This window comes from Budorcas taxicolor, chromosome 20, assembly GCF_023091745.1.
Source record: "Budorcas taxicolor isolate Tak-1 chromosome 20, Takin1.1, whole genome shotgun sequence".
Taxonomy (NCBI): Eukaryota; Metazoa; Chordata; class Mammalia; order Artiodactyla; family Bovidae; genus Budorcas; species Budorcas taxicolor.
This window is the reverse complement of record NC_068929.1, coordinates 7,431,032-7,451,226: the sequence shown is the minus strand read 5'-3', so window position 1 is coordinate 7,451,226 and position 20,195 is coordinate 7,431,032. Positions and strand designations below refer to the sequence as shown.

The following is a 20,195-nucleotide window of genomic DNA, read 5'->3' as shown; positions in this document are numbered from 1 at the left end:
AGACTGCCCGACTGACGGGTCCCTGTTGGGCATGATACTTTACTTACATCTGGTGCTTTCCCTTCCTAATGAAAAGATTGGAAGATCTTTGGTCAGTGTATCAAGTGAGCCTAAAGCTAACTTAGGAGAGGCTGTACATTTAAATGTCAAAATGTGCTTTATATAGGGAAGTATCATTTGGTCTAGTGAACTCAAACCTGTATCTCAGTTCCTCCTTAGTTCTCATTGGTTATTTAAATAGCTTCGTAGCTTATTATTTAGACTAGTTTTGACCTGTGGTTTGTCAGTCTTACAAGTAAGACATTTTCAGGAAACTCATGACTTTTTCTGGTGTTTAAGCACTCCAGAGTACTCATTTCCTTTAATCTTAAAAAAAATTCTTTATCATAGACTGACCCTATGGCTTTGTGATCCTTCTTTTGTTTTATTCCTTCATATTTGTTAATATTTCTTCTGGGTGAGCATTTTTCACATTTCCACATGGAAAGTGAAGAGCTTTCAGGATGGCGATGGTGATAGTTAAAGTAGTAGCGGTTAACGCTGGGCACTTGCTCTGTACTGAGCACAGTTCTCAACAATGTGCATGTATAAACTCGTTGCATGGTAACCCGGTGACATTGGCACCCTTATTTCTACTTTGCATATGTGGAATCTGAAGGCTACAGTACTTAAATAACATGTTCAAGGCCACATATCTAGTAAGCGCCAAAGATGAGATGTGAATCTAGGCAGTTTGGCTCAGAGAACGTGCTTCTCATGTCTGTGCCTCAAGTTTGTGGAGTATCATCTAGTGATAAAAAGAGGGGTGGAAATCCTGAAGACTAAAATTGTGTGTTCTGACTTCATGAAATCGTTACAAAGGGAAAGGACACAGTTGTTGAGTATCTGTTTTGTACCTTCTGTAGAAGGTAGTCCAGCTCTAGGGTTCTGTGTCAGTCATCCAAGACTGTCTACCAGGCTGCTTCCTGAGAGGACTCACAGTCGGGTTAGTTTAAGGTTATCTTCCAGAACAGTGCTGTCCAGTTAGGACTCTCTGGATAATGAAAATGTTCGTTATCTATGCTGTTCAGTATGATAGCCACCAGCTGCATGTGACTGATTTGAAACGTGGCTCTGTAACTGAGGAACTGGCTTTTAAATTTTAATTTAAATAGCCACAAATACAGTTTAGAATTTAACTTCATCTTATGTCTGATTCTGGACTTAACTCTTAGAAATCTAATCTTGTCAGTTTGCTGAAAGCCAGCTCCTTATCTCATGGTTGGACTTACAACACTGATATGTAAAATCAGAATTCCAGTTTCTTAATTTATAATGATATGTGCATGTTGGTGTGATTAATGTAGACTTCTCTGATTGGTAGATTTGCTGATTAGGTCCTACTCAGCATGCCAGTTTAAGTTTTTCAAATAAGAAACACTGGTTAGAAGGGCCTGAAGACCCAAGCCAGTCACGTGGGTTAGCTGGCATGGACTTGCCAGGGGAGGTACGTATTTGCTGGCCTGAGACTGAGGCGTCCTCACTCATCTTTCCTTTAAGGGTGGGTGATTTCCCTGTCTTCTTGCAGCTTCTGTGCTGGCTTTTACTTCCCATATCTTTTTTTGATTATGCCATTCATTTTAGGCATGTTAATACATTCAGCTTGAATGCAGTCTTGTCTTACAGATCTGGGAAGCTCTTTGTTTTCCTTAAGGCACTTTTATCGCTGTTGGGATCCACTTTGTGTTCATTTTTGTCTCTAAGAAGGCAGGTGAATTTTCCTTGGTTCCCTAAGGCCTCTTTTTACTGAAATACACTTATTAGCTTATTTAGTTTGGTCCTATAGTGTGGGGTAGAATAGGAACATACTCATATAAAAATGCCTGATAAATTCTCTTTGTATTACTTCATGTTATTAAATGAGCTTGTTTTTAGCTCACTGTATCATTGTTTTGGGACTTATTCTTGAGCCTTTTGTTCCTTAAGTAGAAAGTGAGTTGTAACCAAATTTGCATTTAAGAAGTTAACTTTTCAGGTGTCTGCAAGATGGATTGAAGAGACTCAAGGCAAGGGGACTAGTTAGTTAGTTCAAGTGAGCAATGATTAAGGTAAACCAGAGCATTGACAGTGGGCATGGTAGAGGTGGGGTGGACTTAAAAGAGAGGTAGGTGGTAGGACCTACCAGACTTGGGGATTGGTTATAGGAGTAAAAGATGGATGGGATATAATATAAATTTTAGATTTTTGCCTTGGGCGCCAGAATGGATGTTTGTTCTCTTTTTCAAGATAGGGAAGACTAGAAGAATAGACTGGAGAGTGTGGAGGGAGGAGAAAGGAGTGAGTTGAGCTAATGAATCTGAGTTGCCTGTGGGTGAATCCTCTAAAGGGAGAAGTATCTAGGAAGAATATTGATTGGGAACTCACCAGAGAGAGCAGAGAAAGAAAGGTTTGGGAGTTTTTATTTAGTCTCAAGTGGTAGCTAACTTTATTTAGTGGAATTAGAAGATTAATAGATGGGGAAACAATGGAAACAGTGACAGACTTTATTTTGGGGGCTCCAAAATCACTGCAGATGGTGACTGCAGCCATGAAATTAAAAGACGCTTACTCCTTGGAAGAAAAGTTATGACCAACTTAGATAGCGTATTAAAAAGTAGAGACATTACTTTGCCAACCAAGGTCCATCTAGTCAAAGCTTTGGTTTTTCTAGTAGCCATGGATGGATGTGAGAGTTACACTCTAAAGAAAGCTGATTGCCAAAGAATTGATGCTTTTGAACTGTGGCATTGGAGAAGACTCTTGAGAGTGTGGACTGTAAGGAGATCAAACCAGTCCATCCTAAAGGAAATCAGTCCTGAATACTCATTGGGAAAACTGATGCTGAAGCTCTAATACATTACTCACCTGATGCGAAGAGCTGACTCACTGGAAAAGACCCTGATGCTGGGAATGATTGAAGGTGGGAGAAGGGGATGACAGAGGATGAGATGGTTGGATCGCATCACCGACTCAGTGGACGTGAGTTTGAGAAAGCTCTGGGAGTTGGTGATGGACAGGCAATCCTGAAGTACTGCAGTCCACGGGGCTGCAAAGAATCGGACACGACTGAGCAAGTGAACTGAAGATTAATAAGAGTAAATAAAGATTTGAGGAATTTATATCTATGCCTGGAAATGCTAATATAAAGAAATGGGCTACAGCTCAGGTTATGATGTTGAACAAAGGGTGTTACTACTCTCTTTTTTTCACATAGATCTGGGAATTCTGACAGCCTATTCTCAATCTTCACATTAGCCCATTATGTTTGGATTGTGATATTTTTCCACTGTAACGATTTATTTCATTAAAAGAGATACAGTTTTTGAAATGTATTTTTAAAAGAGCCATTTTGTCATCACACATCTTACACGTGTGTTACCTCACTCAGTCGTGTCCGACTCTGCAGCCCAGTGGACGCCTCTGTCCATTCGTAGATTTGCCAAATTCATTTTTTACATCCAGTGACAAAAGCAAGGGGAAATTAACCTAAACAGTGAACGTTCTGGATTAAGTGTGAAATGGAAAATGGAAATTTGCTCTTCTCTCAACCTGTCTCAGTTCCTGAATGCGTCTCATCTAGCCGTGATAAGACAAATTTTTAACATCACAGCAGGAGGCCTGAGTAGAAACCAGCTATTCAGCATCTACTACTCAGTCAGTTGACGAAGCAAACTGTTCAAGTGCTTGTGTGAAAATTAGCTGTGTAGAAATAATTGAGATGATGTGCTGGCCCAGTGTGGCCTATATTTAAGAGATTTTTAAGGCAGATTTTTACTATATGCTGATTTCACCTTATGCACAGACTTGAGACTGTAATTCTCAGGTGAGCTGTAACTCCACTGTAATTAGGCTTTGATCATGAAAGCATGAAGGTATGATGGTTTCATTATAGCTACAATCAATACTTATCAAAAAACTTTTCTTAATACATCATATATATCTGTGTTATAAGGTGCAAAAAGGAGTATGCAGTAAAAAGAAGAGTTTCCCGTTCTCTTTAGTGTCAGCTACTCAACCATCCCAAGGGAGAAAAATACAGGAAAGCAAGTGGTTGTCTGAGGAGGCTTTACAAATAGCTGTGGAAAGAAGAGAAGGGAAAGGCAAGGGAGAAAGGGAAAGATATATCCAACTGAATGCAGAGTTCCAGAGAATAGCAAGGAGAGATAAGAAGGCCTTAGATGAACAGTGCAAAGAAATAGAGGAAAACAGTAGAATGGGAAAGACTTGCAATCTCTTTAAGGAAGTTGGAGGTATCAAAGGAACATTTCATGCAAGGATGGGCACAATAAAGGACAGAAACGGTGAGGACCTAACAGCAGAAGAGATTTAGAAGAAATGGCAAGAATACACCGAAGAACTTTACAGAAAAGGTTTTAATGACCCCGATAACCATGAAGGTGTGGTCACTCACCTAGAGCTGGATCACCTGGAATATGAGGTCAAGTGGGCCTTAGGGAGCGTTGATAGGAACAAAGCTAGTGGAGGCGATGGGATTCCAGCTGAGCTATTTAAAATCCTAACGGGAATGCTGAATATTTATTAGAAGGGCTGAAGCTGAAACGCCAGCACTTTGGCCACCTTATGGAAAGAGCCGACTCATTGGAAAAGACCTTGATGCTGGGAAAGATGGAAGGCAGAAGGAGAAGGGGCAGCAAAGGATGCTGGTTGGAGGGCATCACTGACTGAATGGACATGAGTTTGGACAAACTCCTGAAGGTAGTGGAGGACAGATGTAACCGGTGTAACGGTGTTACACCGTTTCTAAACTGGTCGCTTTTTAAATTTTCTTCTGTTTTCCTCATAACTTTTTATTATGAAGAATTTAATTTATATGGGAGTTGAGGAAAAAACAGTGCAACAAACACCTGTATACTCTCTCCACCTAGGCTCAACAGTTATTAACTTTTTGCCTTGTTTGAATCATTTCTCTGCTCCCACCTTGGTCTTCCCTTCCCACCCTCCTCCCTTTTGTGTCCTCTCCCCAAGTAAGTACTCTTTTATGTTGTTAAACAATTTGAAAGTACCTTGCAGACACTATACCTCACTCTAAATATTTCAGCATGTACCTTTTAAGAATAAAAATAACCTCTCCTCTCTAAAAGCCAACACACACATCATACATGCACCATGTATATAGTATATATCTCCATATTATAACCAAATATTAAATATAGTCATATGCATTTTATACATAAAATAAAAACCACAAAACTATTTTTATCTAAGAAAATGAAAGTAATTCCGTAATATAATATTCAGTTAAAGTTTTACAGTTATCCCAAGAATGTCTTTACGAGCACACCTTCTTTAAAAAAACAAAAACCAGGTTCCAAACAAAATAACCCCTTTGTATTTAGTTATGATGTCTTTTTAATTTCTTTTCCCTTTAATAGTCTCTCTGCCCTTTTCTGTCTTTTGCGATTGACTTTCTTTTTTTTTTTTTAAGTCCAGTTCAGTTGTCCTGTAGGATGTGCAACATTCTTCGCTTGTTTGAACATTTCCTCATGGTGTTACTGAGCTTGCTTCTCTAGCTCCTGACTTCCTGTAAACTGGAAGTTATATGAGAGGCTTGATTGCAGCTCATTTAAACATTCTTGACAAGAGTGCTTCATCATAGGTGAAGTGTACTTTGGGTTGAGTCATGTCGTGAGGCACCTCAAATGACAAGTTATCCCATTATGAGCTGTGCTAAATTTGATCCTTTGTCTAAGGTGGCAGCATTCAGATCTCTCCATTAAGGTACAGTTTTATCATCTGTTATTAGAAAGGACTCTATGGAATAGTATTTTGGTACCTTGTAAATAACCTATTACATTATAGCCTTTCACCCTGTGGTTTCAGCTTCCTGAGCCTGAAATCATTTATTACAACACAAGTTACAAAATTTTGGCCTTCTGTCATTTCGTCTGTATGTATTGGCTAGCATTCACCGAGGCCATCCCTGTTTCTCCTTCTTTTTGTGTATCACTGTCCTCTTCGTAGACGTTTATTTATTCAGTGTGTTAACAGTCAGTTACAGTCTGTATGGGTGTTCAGGTTTGGCTAATAAGAGCCCCTCAGGGTAGCTCCTGCTTCCTTTGCAACGTGAGCCCATCAATTTTGCTGTGCTCCTTGGTCTTCTGCTTTGCCTGCATATCAAGTATCAACCATTTCTCCAAGAAGCTCTGGTTCCTTTTAGTGGAGCATGGTGTTTAGAAGCCAAAATCAGTACTATTGGGTTTTGTTGCTTCTAGATCTTTTCAATAGGCAGAACTAAAATATGTATTTGAAAAGAATCATGGGTTCATGTTAGTTCTGAGTCAAAGTTAATATTACAGGGATATTTTTCTGAACCTGTTAGCCTTTTAATTTTCAGAATCCTAGGGATCATACTGTGTAATGGCCATCTAGTTGAAGTACTAATTGCCATGCATATAGGCAGATAAATAGCTGTATTCATTAATTAGTAAGCATGTAATCAACAGGTTCTGTTTGATCATGTTGGGAATACAAAACAGAATCAAGTATATATCTTGTTTCCAGAATCTTGCAGTCTTTTATGTTGAAAACTGTAGTACAGTGTGAAAACTGCCAAGGATCATGAAAGGTGGATATACAATGTGTGGAAGCTAGGAAACAAAGGAAATTTTATAAAGAAAACATTTTAAAGTTATCCTTGGAGGCCTGAGCAAAATGGGTGTGGATGTACTGGGTTGGAAGAGGGATTTCACAGCAAAGGTAAGTGAGTGAACAGTAGTAGCTGGTGGGCTGTAGTGTGTGTTGTCTGTCAGGAGGTGCGAGTAAGGAGTTATGTGGATTGTTGTGGTGTAATTTGTGTGAAGGAATTGAGGTAGATTGCAGATTGCAAAGAGATTATAATCAAATCTTGGGTTATCCTTTAGGTCAAAAGTTACAGACAAGTAGCCTGTAGATAGAGATCCAAAGATGTAATTTATTTGATCCACATAGATTTTTAAAAATTGAGACACTTCCCATCAAAACACTGGTTTATCTGAAAACTGGAGCTGAGTCGTGGCTGCTGTTTTGAGCCAAGGCTCCTCCTTTCCTGTTCACCATAGCTCCTGTGAGACTTTCTTTTGAACTTATCCTCCTGTAGGAAAGGAAGGATGAGAGTAGTGGGTGTAATGTGAGATGAGAGGTGACTTGAAGAGTTTGAGCAAAATCTGTGCTTTCGGAAGATCACCCTGGCTGTCAGTTTGGAGGATGCAGTGGAGCAGGGAGACCAGTTAATAGACTGTTGTAATGTTTCAGGGAAGAAATCACTAGATAGTAACAGATGGTGCAGAAGAGGTGGAAGTAAGACATTGTAAATGCAGAATGGGTAGGTGGTATTGATACGAGTTTCTGTGTATGTATTGAAAAGAAAGTAAATCAGACTCTTAAAACATGAAGTCCAGTTTGTAAGAAGCTTTGTACGCATACATCAGTATCTAGGGGTTAACCATGGTTTCTGGAAGTTAGCCACATGTTTTTTAGTCAGTGGGTTAACTTTGGAAGACAGTGGTAACAGTTCCGCGCATTGTCACTGTGTTTAGTAATGTGCACAATAGCATGCTTCAGCAAGGTCTCTGATATGGCTTTATTCCTGAAAGTTACTTGTAAACTTTAGGGAACTAAACTTCCAAGCAAAGTATTAGTAACGCTGGAACTTATTTTCAAATGCTGGCTGCTTGTATTTCGTTTTCTCCACAATCTCAGCAAGAATTTAATCAACAGGATAGTGAATCAATAAGGGATTGCACCGCAGACTTAGAGTTACACCTTTATTAAAGTCTTATATGCTGTTAATAAGTATTTTGGGCATCTTCCCTGTCTGGTTAGGGCACGACTTTATCCAGTTCTGTTGCCAGTGCCACTGCTCCAGATAGTCGGTAGCGCTGGAGCTCAGATAACCCGAGGGAGGCAGACACGGAGAACGTGGAAGTGAGGAGGCCGAGAGAGAGAAACCACACCTGGATACTGTGTAAAAGGCTTCCAGCTTCAAGGGATGGACAAAGATTGGTTACAGGGCAGCTTTGTGTGTGTGTGTATATACACATACATACACGTGTAAGTATTTAACTTACAAATAGTATATAGAACACCAGTCTTAAGTGCACAGCTCAATGATTTTTTTTTTTATGTAGGTATATACTACATTGTGTAACCACTACCCAGATCAAGATAGAGAAGGTGCTAGAGCCCCTTAAGGGCGTTCTCTCGTCTGTGCCTCACCCAGTCAGTAAACCTTCCCAGATGTCTATTCTGCCCCCCCCCTTTTTTTTTTTAACTGTTGTTTAGTTATGGCTGTTTTTGGATTTTACATAGATTGAGTTATACAGCATGTATTAATAAATACTCTTATATTTCTGCCCCCACCCCCGTCATGTCTGTATCTGTGAAACTCCCCATTTTGTTGTATATAACAGTTTTCCCCCCTTGGTCCATTAATTCATTGTGTATATAGTTATGTTTATTTTATTGTTGACACATTACTTGGCTTGTTTCCAATTCTGGGCTTTTATTATGAATAACATTTCTAAGGTGAACATAAGCACTTCAGTCTCTCAGTTATAAAAAGCCCAGAGTGAAATTACTGGGTCAGAGGATAGGCATATATTCAGTTTCAGCAGGTCTGTTAGGCTGTTTCCCAAGCCCTTCTGTCCACTTAGATGCCCACCTCTAATGTGGAGAGCTCCAGATAGCCTCTTGGCTTTGCCAGTCCTTTTCATTTTGGCCGTTCTGTTGAGTGTGTATGGATATCTACATTGTAGTGTTTGTTTGTTAGTTTGTTTTGTTTTTTTTTTAATCAGCTTATTGATGCTTATACATGAAATAAAATGTACTCATTTCAGGTATACTATTTGAGTTTTGAAAACTGTATACACTGACATAACTACTACCCCAGTCAAGATAGAACATTTATACCCCCGAAGAACTTCCCTCATTACCATCTGCAGTCTCCTCGGCAGCATCCCTGGGTTCAGGCCGCTTGCTTTCTGTACCTGTAGATCAGTTGTGTGTGTTTCAGAATCTCATACAGGTGCGACAGGCACAGCGTGTGTATACCACATGCACCCTTACTGTGGCTGGCTTATTTTGCCCAACATGTTTTCGGGATTCGTTCTTGTTATATCAGTTGCTTGTTCTTTTTCATTGCTTAGTATTGTTTCGTTTTAAGAGTATTCAACGGTTTTGTTTATCCATTCTCCTGCTGATGAGTATTTGGGTTGTTTCCAGTCTTCGGCTGTTAGTAATAAAGCTTACATGAACATTTGTGTTCGGAGTTTTGTTTGGACATTTCTTTTCTCTTGGGTATATCTAAGAGTGGAATTGCTGGCGTCGTGTAGATGTATGTTTAGTTTTTCAAGGAACTGCCAGATCTTTTCCTAAAGTGGCTGTGCATTCTTGGAGTTCCTCTGACAGTGTATCGGAATTCTGGTTGCTCTATATCCTCATCAGCACTTGACATTGTCACTCAATTTTAGCCATGCTGATAGGCGAGAAATAGTATCTCATTGTGGTTTTAATTTACACTTCTGTGGTGACCCAAGGATGAAAGAGCAGATAAAACCAAGGAGGGTCTTGGAATGCAGAAACAGAAAAACCAGACCCTCGTCCTTCCCTCCTCCAAGCTGTAACTTTTAATGGATTTCAGGCCCTCCTGAGCAGTATACCTGTCTCCACTCCTACCCCATAGGGAGAAGGTATTTGCCTTACTCTTTCCTCCATCCAGTATACATGCCTCATCCAATCAGCAAATGACCTGCAAGACCCCATCCCACTCTTTGTACCCTGGGTATAAAAGTGGGGTAAGGACCCCTGTTCAATGTCAGTTCTCCCTTGAGCTGGCCTGCTGTTCTAACAGCGTCTCCTACTCTAATAAACTTTGTTTCCCTCTCATTCTGTCTAATGTCTGGAAATTCTTTTCCAGCCTGCTCCCAGACCACGACAGTTTCCTTAATGACTAATGATGTTGAGCATTTTTTCACCTGCCTGTCAACCAGTTAGCTATTTTGTCTAGAGACATGCCTGGTCAAATCTTTTGACCCTTAAAAAAAGCTTGAGTTGTCTTTTTCTTATTGATTTGTGGGAGTTCTTTATCAGATACACATAGTGCAGACATCTCTTGTTCTGTGGCTTTTCCAATGTCTTTTGATGGGCAGAAGTTCTTAATACTGATGAAGCCTGGTTAATCGTATTTTCTTTTTGTAGTTGGGTTTCTCTGCTGACTCAGATGGTAAAGAATCTGCCTGCAATACAGGAGACTTGGGTTAGATCCCTGGGTTGGGAAGATCCCCTGGAGGAGGGCATGGCAACCCACTCCAGTATTCTTGCCTGGAGAATCCCCAGGGACAGAGGAGCCTGGGGGGCTGCAGCCCATGGGGTCGCAGAGTCAGACATGACTGAAGCGACTAAGCACAATTAATCATTTTTTTTCTTTCATTGTTACTGGTTTTTGTAACTATTCCTGTTTATGAAAATTTTGCCTACTCTAAAGTCTTAAAAATATTGTGTCTTCTAGACTTTTAATGCTTTTACTATCTCAAAATGATTGTTTTCTGTGGTTGAGATAAAGATTCATTTTTACTTACCATGGTTATGCAATTAGCCTAGTACCATTATTTACACACACATTACAAAACTTTTGAAAAATTGTTCAATAAGAAGTAATCCATATTTATTATAAGAAAGTTGAAAATAAAAATTATGTAAAATAAGAAATAAAAAGAATTGAAAGTTCCCCTTATAACTACTGTTAGTATTTGGTATACTTCTTGGCCTTCATATGTGTATTTTTTTTTTCGGAGAAGGCAGTGGCACCCCACTCCAGTACTCTTGCCTGGAAAATCCCATGGACGGAGGAGCCTGGTAGGCTGCAGTCCATGGGGTCGCTAAGAGTCAGACACGACTGAGCGACTTCACTTTCACTTTTCACTTTCATGCATTGGGGAAGGAAATGGCAACCCACTCCAGTGTTCTTGCCTGGAGAATCCCAGGGACGGGGGAGCCTGGTGGGCTGCCGTCTATGGGGTCGCACAGAGTCGGACACAACTGAAGCGACTTAGCAGCAGCAGCATGTATTTTTTTCTTCACATACGTATTTGTATGTTTCAAACATTTGTTTTTCACATGTAAAATTAATTTGCAAACTGCCTTTAAAGCTCAACAATATTTGTGACATCTTTCAGAACCATCATGTATTTCTTTATAATTTGAAGGGGTGCCTAATATGCATGAATATTCAAGTGGATAACTAGTTAAACTACTCATTTATTAGACATTTAAGTTATTTTTAATTTATAGCAACTTAAAACTGGTGCTCTTTCTTATAGTTTAATCTTTGAACAAATCTGTGTTACCTTGGGATAAGTTCTAAGAGGTGGGATTGTTGGGTCAAAGAGTGTACACATTTTTAAGAGCAAGTGCATTGTGTACAGTCAAAAGTTGTGCCCACTTTCTCTTATTCACATGAACATGACATGTCACGATGACCATATTCCGTGAAAGTGCTGTTTTCCTCATGTTTATGTTGTTTTAAGGTATTAATAATTTTTTTAAAATCCCAACTTGGTTTACAGAATTTAAAATTTTCTTTAATCACTAGTGATATTGCACATATTTTTCTTACGTTTATGGCTGTTAGTTTCTTAAGAGAACTGTTGAGGTTGAGCTGTAGTTCTCTTCTGCTGATTCTCCATCCTGGTGCATTTGGGAGGTGGCGGAAGGAGGTCGCCAGGGTGAGGAGCGTCTGAGTTTGTTGTGGCTGGGCCAGTGCCGCTCTTTTGTGATTGAAATGGCCATCTTCGTTGGAGGCCAGCTGCAGGAGCCTTTGCTTGACTCAGCACACTGTCTACCGCTGGTTTAAGCCAGGCCCCTGCTCTGGCTTGCCCTGGCTGCAGGTGCCTTTATGAAGCACTTCAGGATCCGCCATTCTGGCCTCACTGACAGCTTCAGGGACACTCGCTTCTACTAGCCTTTGCTGCTGTAGCTAGGAAGTGAGGTTCTGCTGGGAATTTCTTGCACTTTTCAGGTAGATTTTGTTTACATGCAGTAAACCCTATTTTCCAGTCCAGTTTTTCTCTATTGAATAGAAATTCCTTGAAGCATGTTATATTTGTGGAGAGCACCATAGCTACGTTCCTAATACCATTGTCTTATACTTTGGTATTTCTGTGGTGATTTCAGTTGCACAGTCAGAAACTGCAGCCGTGACACCCATTTTCCTCCCGCGTCTTGTCTGTCTGCACTCCTTTTCACTCTGTCTTTCCATGCTTCAGCCACAGTGATTTTCCCCCACCCCTTCCTCCAGTGCGCCAGGTTCTGTCTTGACCTAACAAGCATTTTTCTATTATTTGTTATCAGGGATGCGTCACCCTTAATTCCTTTCTTGCCCATTTAACCTCTGCTAGTCTTTTAGAGCTGAGTTCAAGCATTATTTCTTCAGGGACTGTGTCTGGGCTCCCTGTATACTCCTACGGGTTAGATTCCCTTTGTCATATTCTTATAGCACTCAGTTCTTTTTCTTCACAGCTGGTAACATAATTATAATTGATGAATGTATTGCATAATCCCCCACTAGACAGTCAGCTCCTTTATTAAGAAGGTAATCTCTGTGGGTTCAAGGCTCATGTCTGTTATGTCCTATGCAGTTCATAACGCGTTCCCAGCATCAAGCACATAGTGCATACCGTACAACTAGTTGCCCAGTTGATTGAAGGAATAAATTTAGGAGGGCAAATGAGAATTACTGTCTTGTATCAGAAGTTGATATGGACTTTTAAAATGAATACATTCACTCCATTTAATGCTTGGTGTTTTCTGTTTCAATATCATCTTAGTTTTAAGTGACTTGATCATGAAAATTAAGCTCTTGGTGTCAGAAATTCCTTTTAGAAGATTAGAAAGCTTCCCTTCTTTCCCTCTCTGACTCTAAACCAGATTTTAAAACCTGTCATTGACTTCTATTCTATCCAGAAAGTCTTATTTCAGTAATACTTCAGCTGTCATTTTGAAGGATTTGCCAATTGCTATAAACTGCTAACCTTTCCTCCCCCCATGTTTCCTTGCGCGCGCGCGCGTGTGTGTGTGTGTGTGTGTGTGTGTGAGAGAGAGAGAGAGAGAGAGAAATTAATAGGATCACTCTTAACTGAGAGTTGCTTCCTTAGGTCTGGTAATTTTAGTAAATGCTGCATGTAATCTCCTCTAGGAAATTCATTTGATAATTGCCATTTTACTAATATGTTTCCCAACATATCCCACATTTTCTGATCCCAGGATTCCTCTCCTTTATTTTGGCTCAAAACTGATAGAACCCGAGGCTGTACTTTACTATTTTTATGTATTTCATCCTAACAGCTTTTATTCATCAAGGGTTTCCTTCACCCTGCCACAGTAAAGAGGGAGGGAACTAACACTGGTTAAATGGCAGATTTACATGTACTGTTTCTTCTAGTCTTTTTTAATCACTGTAACCTTGAAAGATAGACATGCTTCCACATTTTAGCATGTGAGGAAATGGAGTCTGGTAAAGGTAATTATTTTTTGCTCGAGGTCACATAATGAGTGATTCTTTCTTTCTCAGACCTTCTTTCCTCTCTCCCTCTCTCCTCTCCCTTCCTGTCTGTGCAAAGCCTGTGCTCTTTCTTAGATTCTGCACCTCTAGCTATCATCACCTTAGTTCAAGAGTGTTAGGTGGCAGCCTGGAACTCTAAAGAGCTCCAGAGACTCTGAGGCAACAGGGTTTCCAGGTGGTAGGTGGGCAGCTGCAGGTTGTCAGTACTGGAGAGACGGAGCAGGAGAGGGGAGCCTTGCCTGCCCCTGCCCAGATTGCCTTTGCAAGCCCTCGTGCTTCCTTCCCTCCCTCATGCTGCACTGAACTCCTCCTCCATTCCAGCCTTTTCTGCTCTGTGGGAGTTCTAGCTTGGCTTCTTACCCACAGTATATATTAGCATTTACTTAGTGTCTACTTTGGATGCAGCAGGTGCTGTGCACCTTGCAACAGGTGGCTTGCTTAGTGTCCTATTTTGTGAACCTGGGATCTTAACCTGCCTCTGTCTAGGTTTTTTTTTTTAGCCTTAGATTTACTTTTATTTTTTCTAAGGAAAACCTAAGCAATTAAAATCTATGAAATCATGGGTTCAGTGTGCTAGCTGTATATTTTTACAATATGTATTTAAATTAAATATGTCGCTATTAAAACATTAAAACACCTTTACATGTCACCAGAAATCACCGTGAATACTAAACCTTGGGAAACATTGCTGTGAAATACCCTTTTAACTTTATTCATTCATCTATCCATGAAGAGTTCAGTATGTATCTGTTTTAAAGATACAGACTTAAAGACAAAAGGCTGATAAAAACATGCACATACCGAGCACACAATTCCATGATTATACCTAAAATTAATAATTCTTTAATATCAAATAGTCTGCTTATATTTGCTTGTCTCAAATAATTTTAAAATTAATTGTCTTTATTTTTTAGAAGTTTTAGATTTGCAGAACAATTGAGCAGGTAGTACAGAATTCTCATATACTCCTTTGTCCCCCATTATTAGCATCTTACATTAGTGTGGTCGTGAGCTGATCCTGATGCATTATTATTAATGATAGTCCATAGCGTATTCAGCTGTCCTTAGTTTTTATTTCATATCCTCCTCCTTCTCCAGGATTTCACTCAGGATCATACCTTACATTCAACTGTCTTGGGTTCTTAGGCTCCTCTTGGCTATGTCAGTTTCTCAGACTTTGTTTTTGGTGATCTTGACAGTTTTTCCGGGACTGGTTAGGTATATTGTATTGTCCTTTTTTGAAATTCGTCTTATTTTTCTCATACATAAAAGTAGTTTGTTTTTTCAGTTCTGGAGACAGACTTGGTTCACCCATTGTTTGTAGTTAATAGTCTCTCAAATCTCTTTTAATCTATAAAAATTGCCTCTCCCATCTGTTTTCTTGCCACATATTTATTGAAGAAACTGGACTGGTCATTTGTTCTGTATAACTTCCCCAGATTTGGATTTTGCTAATTATGTTCTTAATAGGTCTACATAATTTTGTTCTTACTTAAATTTCTTGTAAATTGGTAATCATATCCAGAGATTTGTAGGATATTAGTATGCTTCTCTATCAATTAAAGTAAAACAACAATCAAAACTCATCCTCTGTTGTTCAGTGGCTCAGTCGTGTTGACTCTGCAAATTATAATATATTTTTACAAGGGAAGAAATAGGTGAAAGTGTTAGCCACTGAGTCGTATCAGACTCTTTGTGACCCCGTGGATTGTAGCCTGGCAGGCTCCTCAGTATATGGAATTCTCTAGGCAAGAATGCTGGAGTATGTAGCCATTCCCTTCTCCAGGAGATCCTCCCAACCCAGGGATCGAACCCAGTTCTCCTTCATTGCCACAAGGGAAGCCCATTTATTTAATTGATGTTTGTATTTGATACTGCCAACTTCACTGCTTATTTGGAAGGAAGTGCCTATAAAGAGGAGGGTTGAGTTTCTCAGTTTTGGATTTCAGAGCTCCTTGGAAAATCAGGACACATTTTTTTCTCTTGTGCTTTCTTTCTTCGTTCTTCTTAGTGTTCAGTTTATCCTGTAAGATATTTTTTTTTCTCTCTCTAGTATCTGTATTATAGCAGGAATGAGATATTCTTGGAACATTTCATTTTGAATACTTTTAGTAGAATAAGATGACTTCCTAGGAAAAATATAAGAATGTTTCATTGGCAGGGTATTCCTTATCTCTTAAGATCTTGGCCATGCCAAATACCTTTTTGGCTTTTGCTGTTTTATTTAAGTAAATATTTAAGGTTTGTTATGACTTTTTTCTAGTTGAAAGTGGTAGAAAACTCAAGGCTGAGTTAAGCCAAAGCGAAGAATTTAAAATTTGAAAAATCTAGAGGTGGATGTGGATTCAGATTTCTTCCCTAGAGAGAATGTGGTCCCTCCTAGAACCAGCACCGTACTCTCCTTTGTGGTAGGCTGAGGGCAGCTCCAGCTTTCTTGTTAAGTTCAGACTCAGTGGGGAAAGAGAGTTCTTGTGGCTTCCATAGAAGTCCTGGATTCAACTTAGAATATATGCTTATTCCTGAATCAGTTACTGTGATTAGGTGATGTGGCCAAAGAAAAAGTGTAAAATTACAACATTACATTCTCCTCTAGCCTCAGAATCATATTTTTGCCCTGTGTTTAACAAATATTTATTGAGTTCCTACTCTGTATAGGTGCTGTGAGGACCTGAAGGCATTACATTGTAAATTGGTAAATCATCTTACCAACTGCTTATATTACTTTAATAAATTGTTTTAGAAATATAACACCTAATTTATTTGGAAATAAAGTACAGTTTCTACAGGAAAATATATTACTTTAAGAGTTTTCCTGTGGTTTATAGACCAATTTTTGTTTTTTGAATTTGATTATTTTCAAAGTATAAGTGATATCACCCTTTTAACCTTTTTTGCTCATATCCCAATCTTAGTGGCTCTTTCATTGTTTTTCTTTAGACTTAATTTATCGATTAAAAGAAATGTGGATCATGGATTATTTGTTTGTTTGTTTTAAAGGCAGCAAGAAATGCCCGTATGAGATTTGTCTTCTGATCCTCCTCTCAATTCTGTATTTTCTTAGTTAATGAAAAGTTTATTATTATGGTGACATCTGTGTTCTGTTCCTCAAAGAACATCTTGACCAACTGCATATAGCTGAGTCATGCATAAAATTAAAGCAGTGGCGCTGAGCATGGTTTTTGACAAAGAAGTCCAGTATTTCTTAAATTGATATTAGGCCTTTAAATCATTACTTCCTTTGTGTAAGAACTTCCAGTCTTGTAGTCCACCTGTGTTCATATGTACTCCTGCAAGAAGAGTCTGTAAGGTGTGCGTTAATCTCACCGTAGCATGTGTTTTACTGCAGTTACCTGCTTCTGAGACTGGGTGCTTTCAAGGGGCCGAGTACCAAAAGTATCTCATGAGACATTTAGAGGACCTGGGCTAGAATAACAGTTTTAAGAAGATGGACAAAATGATCTCTATAAGGTCCCTTTCACCTCCAGAATTTAATGATATCTCTGATTTCAAGCGCTAAGAACTCCCCTTACCCAGTTGCCTGCAGGAAATAGACAACGTGAAAGGAATCAAAGACATCATCCCTGCTCTAACAGCAAGCAGCAGGAATCCTTACTAAGGCAGTCCTAGCCCCTGGCTGAAAGACAGATTCATTTGTTCTTAGAGCCTAGTGGATTGTGAGGCACAGAACTTCATTCTTATTTGAAACCAAGGTCAGCTTGGGATATGAGAACAATGGGGACTATATGAGAAAGTAGAGCAAGTGCAGAGTTTACTATACATTTAATTAAAGGTTGATAAATCCTTTTATATTTATTAGCTTGGACAGCTCACTTTCATGCTGTTGATTTTGTTCTGAAGCAAAATTTTGGTTACAGTTATTTTCTAAAAATCAGTCCGTGTGTGTGTATAAAATTTTAAACATGAGACTCTACCAACTTGGAATATGTATTTCTTTGGGATAGAGGATGGTTAGGTCTCTAAAAATAAGTACGTATTTGAGAAATGAGCAGTGTTTACAAAGTATTAGAGGGCTTGTTTATGGTGTAATGTTTGATTCCGAAAGGTTTATTAGCAAGACCAACTTTCATTCAGTAGGAGTAATGAGATGGGAAGCAGTTTAGATAGTGGAAGCTTTGAAACTCTTTGAAAGTGACTTTTAAAATACTATTATAATAGGTGGAGTTTAAGTTTTAATACTCTTGAAAGCAGTGAATCTGTATTTCTTTAAAATACTTGATACTTTAGAAATTTAGCAGTCTTTCTCCCTTCAGTGAACTAGGAAATGATACCACTTTATTTCCAGAAACACTTTTGATACCAGAATATTTGGTTTTAAGAATTCTTGTGTTGTCTGTTGAAGCATTTAGTATATTGGCATGTTCAGTAAACTTTTTCAATACATAATCAGTTTAAAGTGAAAAAGTTAAAGTAGAATTAACATGTGATCTGACTATAATGAAGTCAGACCCTTTGAGAGTAGGTGCAATAACATTCCTTAAGTCATCTTTCTACTTGAAAGTGATACTTCTTCCTAGGAAAAATGAGATTTTCATTATATCAGGGGAAAATTTTCCACTTGCTTTTTTGGTTTGTTTGGTTTTGGCTGTGCCATGTGGCTTTTGGGATCTAGTTCCTAGACCAGAGATTGAGCCTGTCCCCTGCAGTGGAATCGTGGCGTCCTAACCACTGGGCCGCCAGGGGGTTCCCTCTAATGCTCTTTTTAAAACACAGTAAACTTTGCACTCTCTCTTACATGGAAGTAGGGTAAGGGTTTTGGCCCAGTGCTAGTGTTATAGGGCAGTCAGATCTTGCTGTCTGGGTACTTCCATGAATTCTCTGATTAAAGCTTTTTGGCTTCTGAGATTTGATGGAGGGACAAGGCAGGGCACGAGCACCTGGGTCTGCAGTGGTGAAGAAGGGGAGGCTGGCGCCCTGCTGTGTGTGCGAAGACCAGGCGCCGCTTGGGTCTCAGCTGGTGACTACAAAACAAGGCCAGCTTTCAGTTAGCTCACCTGGAAGTCCTCTCCGGTGTCATGAAGTTTGGATTATCAGACACTTAGAAGTGGTAGCCTTGTAAAACAGAGCACTGCTACTGAAGAGTTTTCTCTGGCTAGGTAGCCTCAGAGATTAGGGTTGTGTCTTTGTTATTACCTCAGAGTGTAACCAAACTCTGATAGCTCGCTTAACCCCACCTGTTCTTCACCTTCATTGGAGAATGGGCTTGACCCAAGGGAAAAGTTGCTAGGCCCAGAACCCGAAGTTAACAGTTTGGGAATGCTAGTTTTTCTGGAGGAGAAAAGTATGAGAAGAGAGAAAGGTGGAGGAGAAAGTTGTAAGAAGCTTAAGTACTGGGTTGTCAGTTGTATACTGCCTGCATCTGAAAAACTATGGGAGACAAAAAGAGTAAAATAAGAATCTCCTGTATTTAATCCTATGTTTTATATGTGTTACATGTTATCAAATAAAATAAGATCGTAATATAACAAAAGTCCTGATTTTGTAGCCTTTATTCACTCAAGGTTCCTTAAACTTCTTCCATGTTTTATAGCTTTCTTTTCCTATATAACTTACTTCTAGGTCAATAAACATACTCCTATAAAAATGATGCTTATTTGGCGGATACACCATATTGTGTCTTCTGGATGATGTGTGATTCACATAACCAGTCCACTGTCTGTTGTTCGGCACCCTTTCCTTTGCTCTATGACAGTGATGTGGTGAACATCTTCTTAGCTGCAGTTTTGGGTGTATCTTTAGTTTTTCCTGTAGTGTAACTCCCCACATATGAAATTGCTGAATCAATGACATGCATGTTTTCCAAGTCTTAAATGTGTATTGATAAGTTGCATCCGGGGAGTTATACAGATTACACTCCTGTAAGCAGTACAAATGAGTAACAAGTAGATAAAATTTGAAAATAAATCAGAGGAAATTGCTGCTTTAGGGAGTTTAATGTCCAGCAAAGGAAGTGGGGATTTTGGAGTCAGAATTGCACGTCTGCTACTTTTGACCTCTGGCATGTGGTTTGATGTCTCTGATCCTTAGTTTCTTCTTCTTTAAAACTAAAATACCAGTCTGGCCAGAGGTGGTGTGACAGTTAATGAGATCAAGGTAACTGTACCTGTCTGGCACATAGTAGGTACTCTGAAAATACAAATTTGCATCTCCTTCCCAAATTATTCTTTTTTTGTAAATTTCATTTACATTTAACATTTTTAAATTGGAAATGTTAAATTTATAGTTTAGTCGTCTCCCCTAGTCCTGAAAAATGTTCTTATTGGACCAGTGATGCTAACCAACAAAGGCTCAGATGTACTTAATTTACCTGTCATTTGGGTCTCACCTGTCTCAGGTTTTGTGGATCTTGGATAAACCCCATTGGGATTGGGTTCAAACTGATCTGACCTGGAACTTGCGAGGGGAAATCTGTTCTTTCTTGGCAACTGAACCTCAGACTGGTCCTAGTACAACTGAGGACCCATGTGGCTATGCCGGAAATAGATTATTTTGTTACATCCTGTTCTTGTCATGCTGCTTAGAATAGAGATTCTGCTTCCCCCCTCACACATCTAATCCTTCCTCTCTCCAGCTTCTGTAAGAGCTCTGAAAAACCCTGGTGACA

The 20,195-nt window shown here is 39.3% G+C and overlaps 1 protein-coding gene across 6 annotated transcripts in view; it reads left to right on the top strand.

Moving 5' to 3' along the window:
• FBXW11 (F-box and WD repeat domain containing 11) overlaps positions 1-20,195 on the top strand; it is a 131,234-nt gene that overhangs the window by 9,835 nt on the left and 101,204 nt on the right. The window lies entirely within an intron of this gene.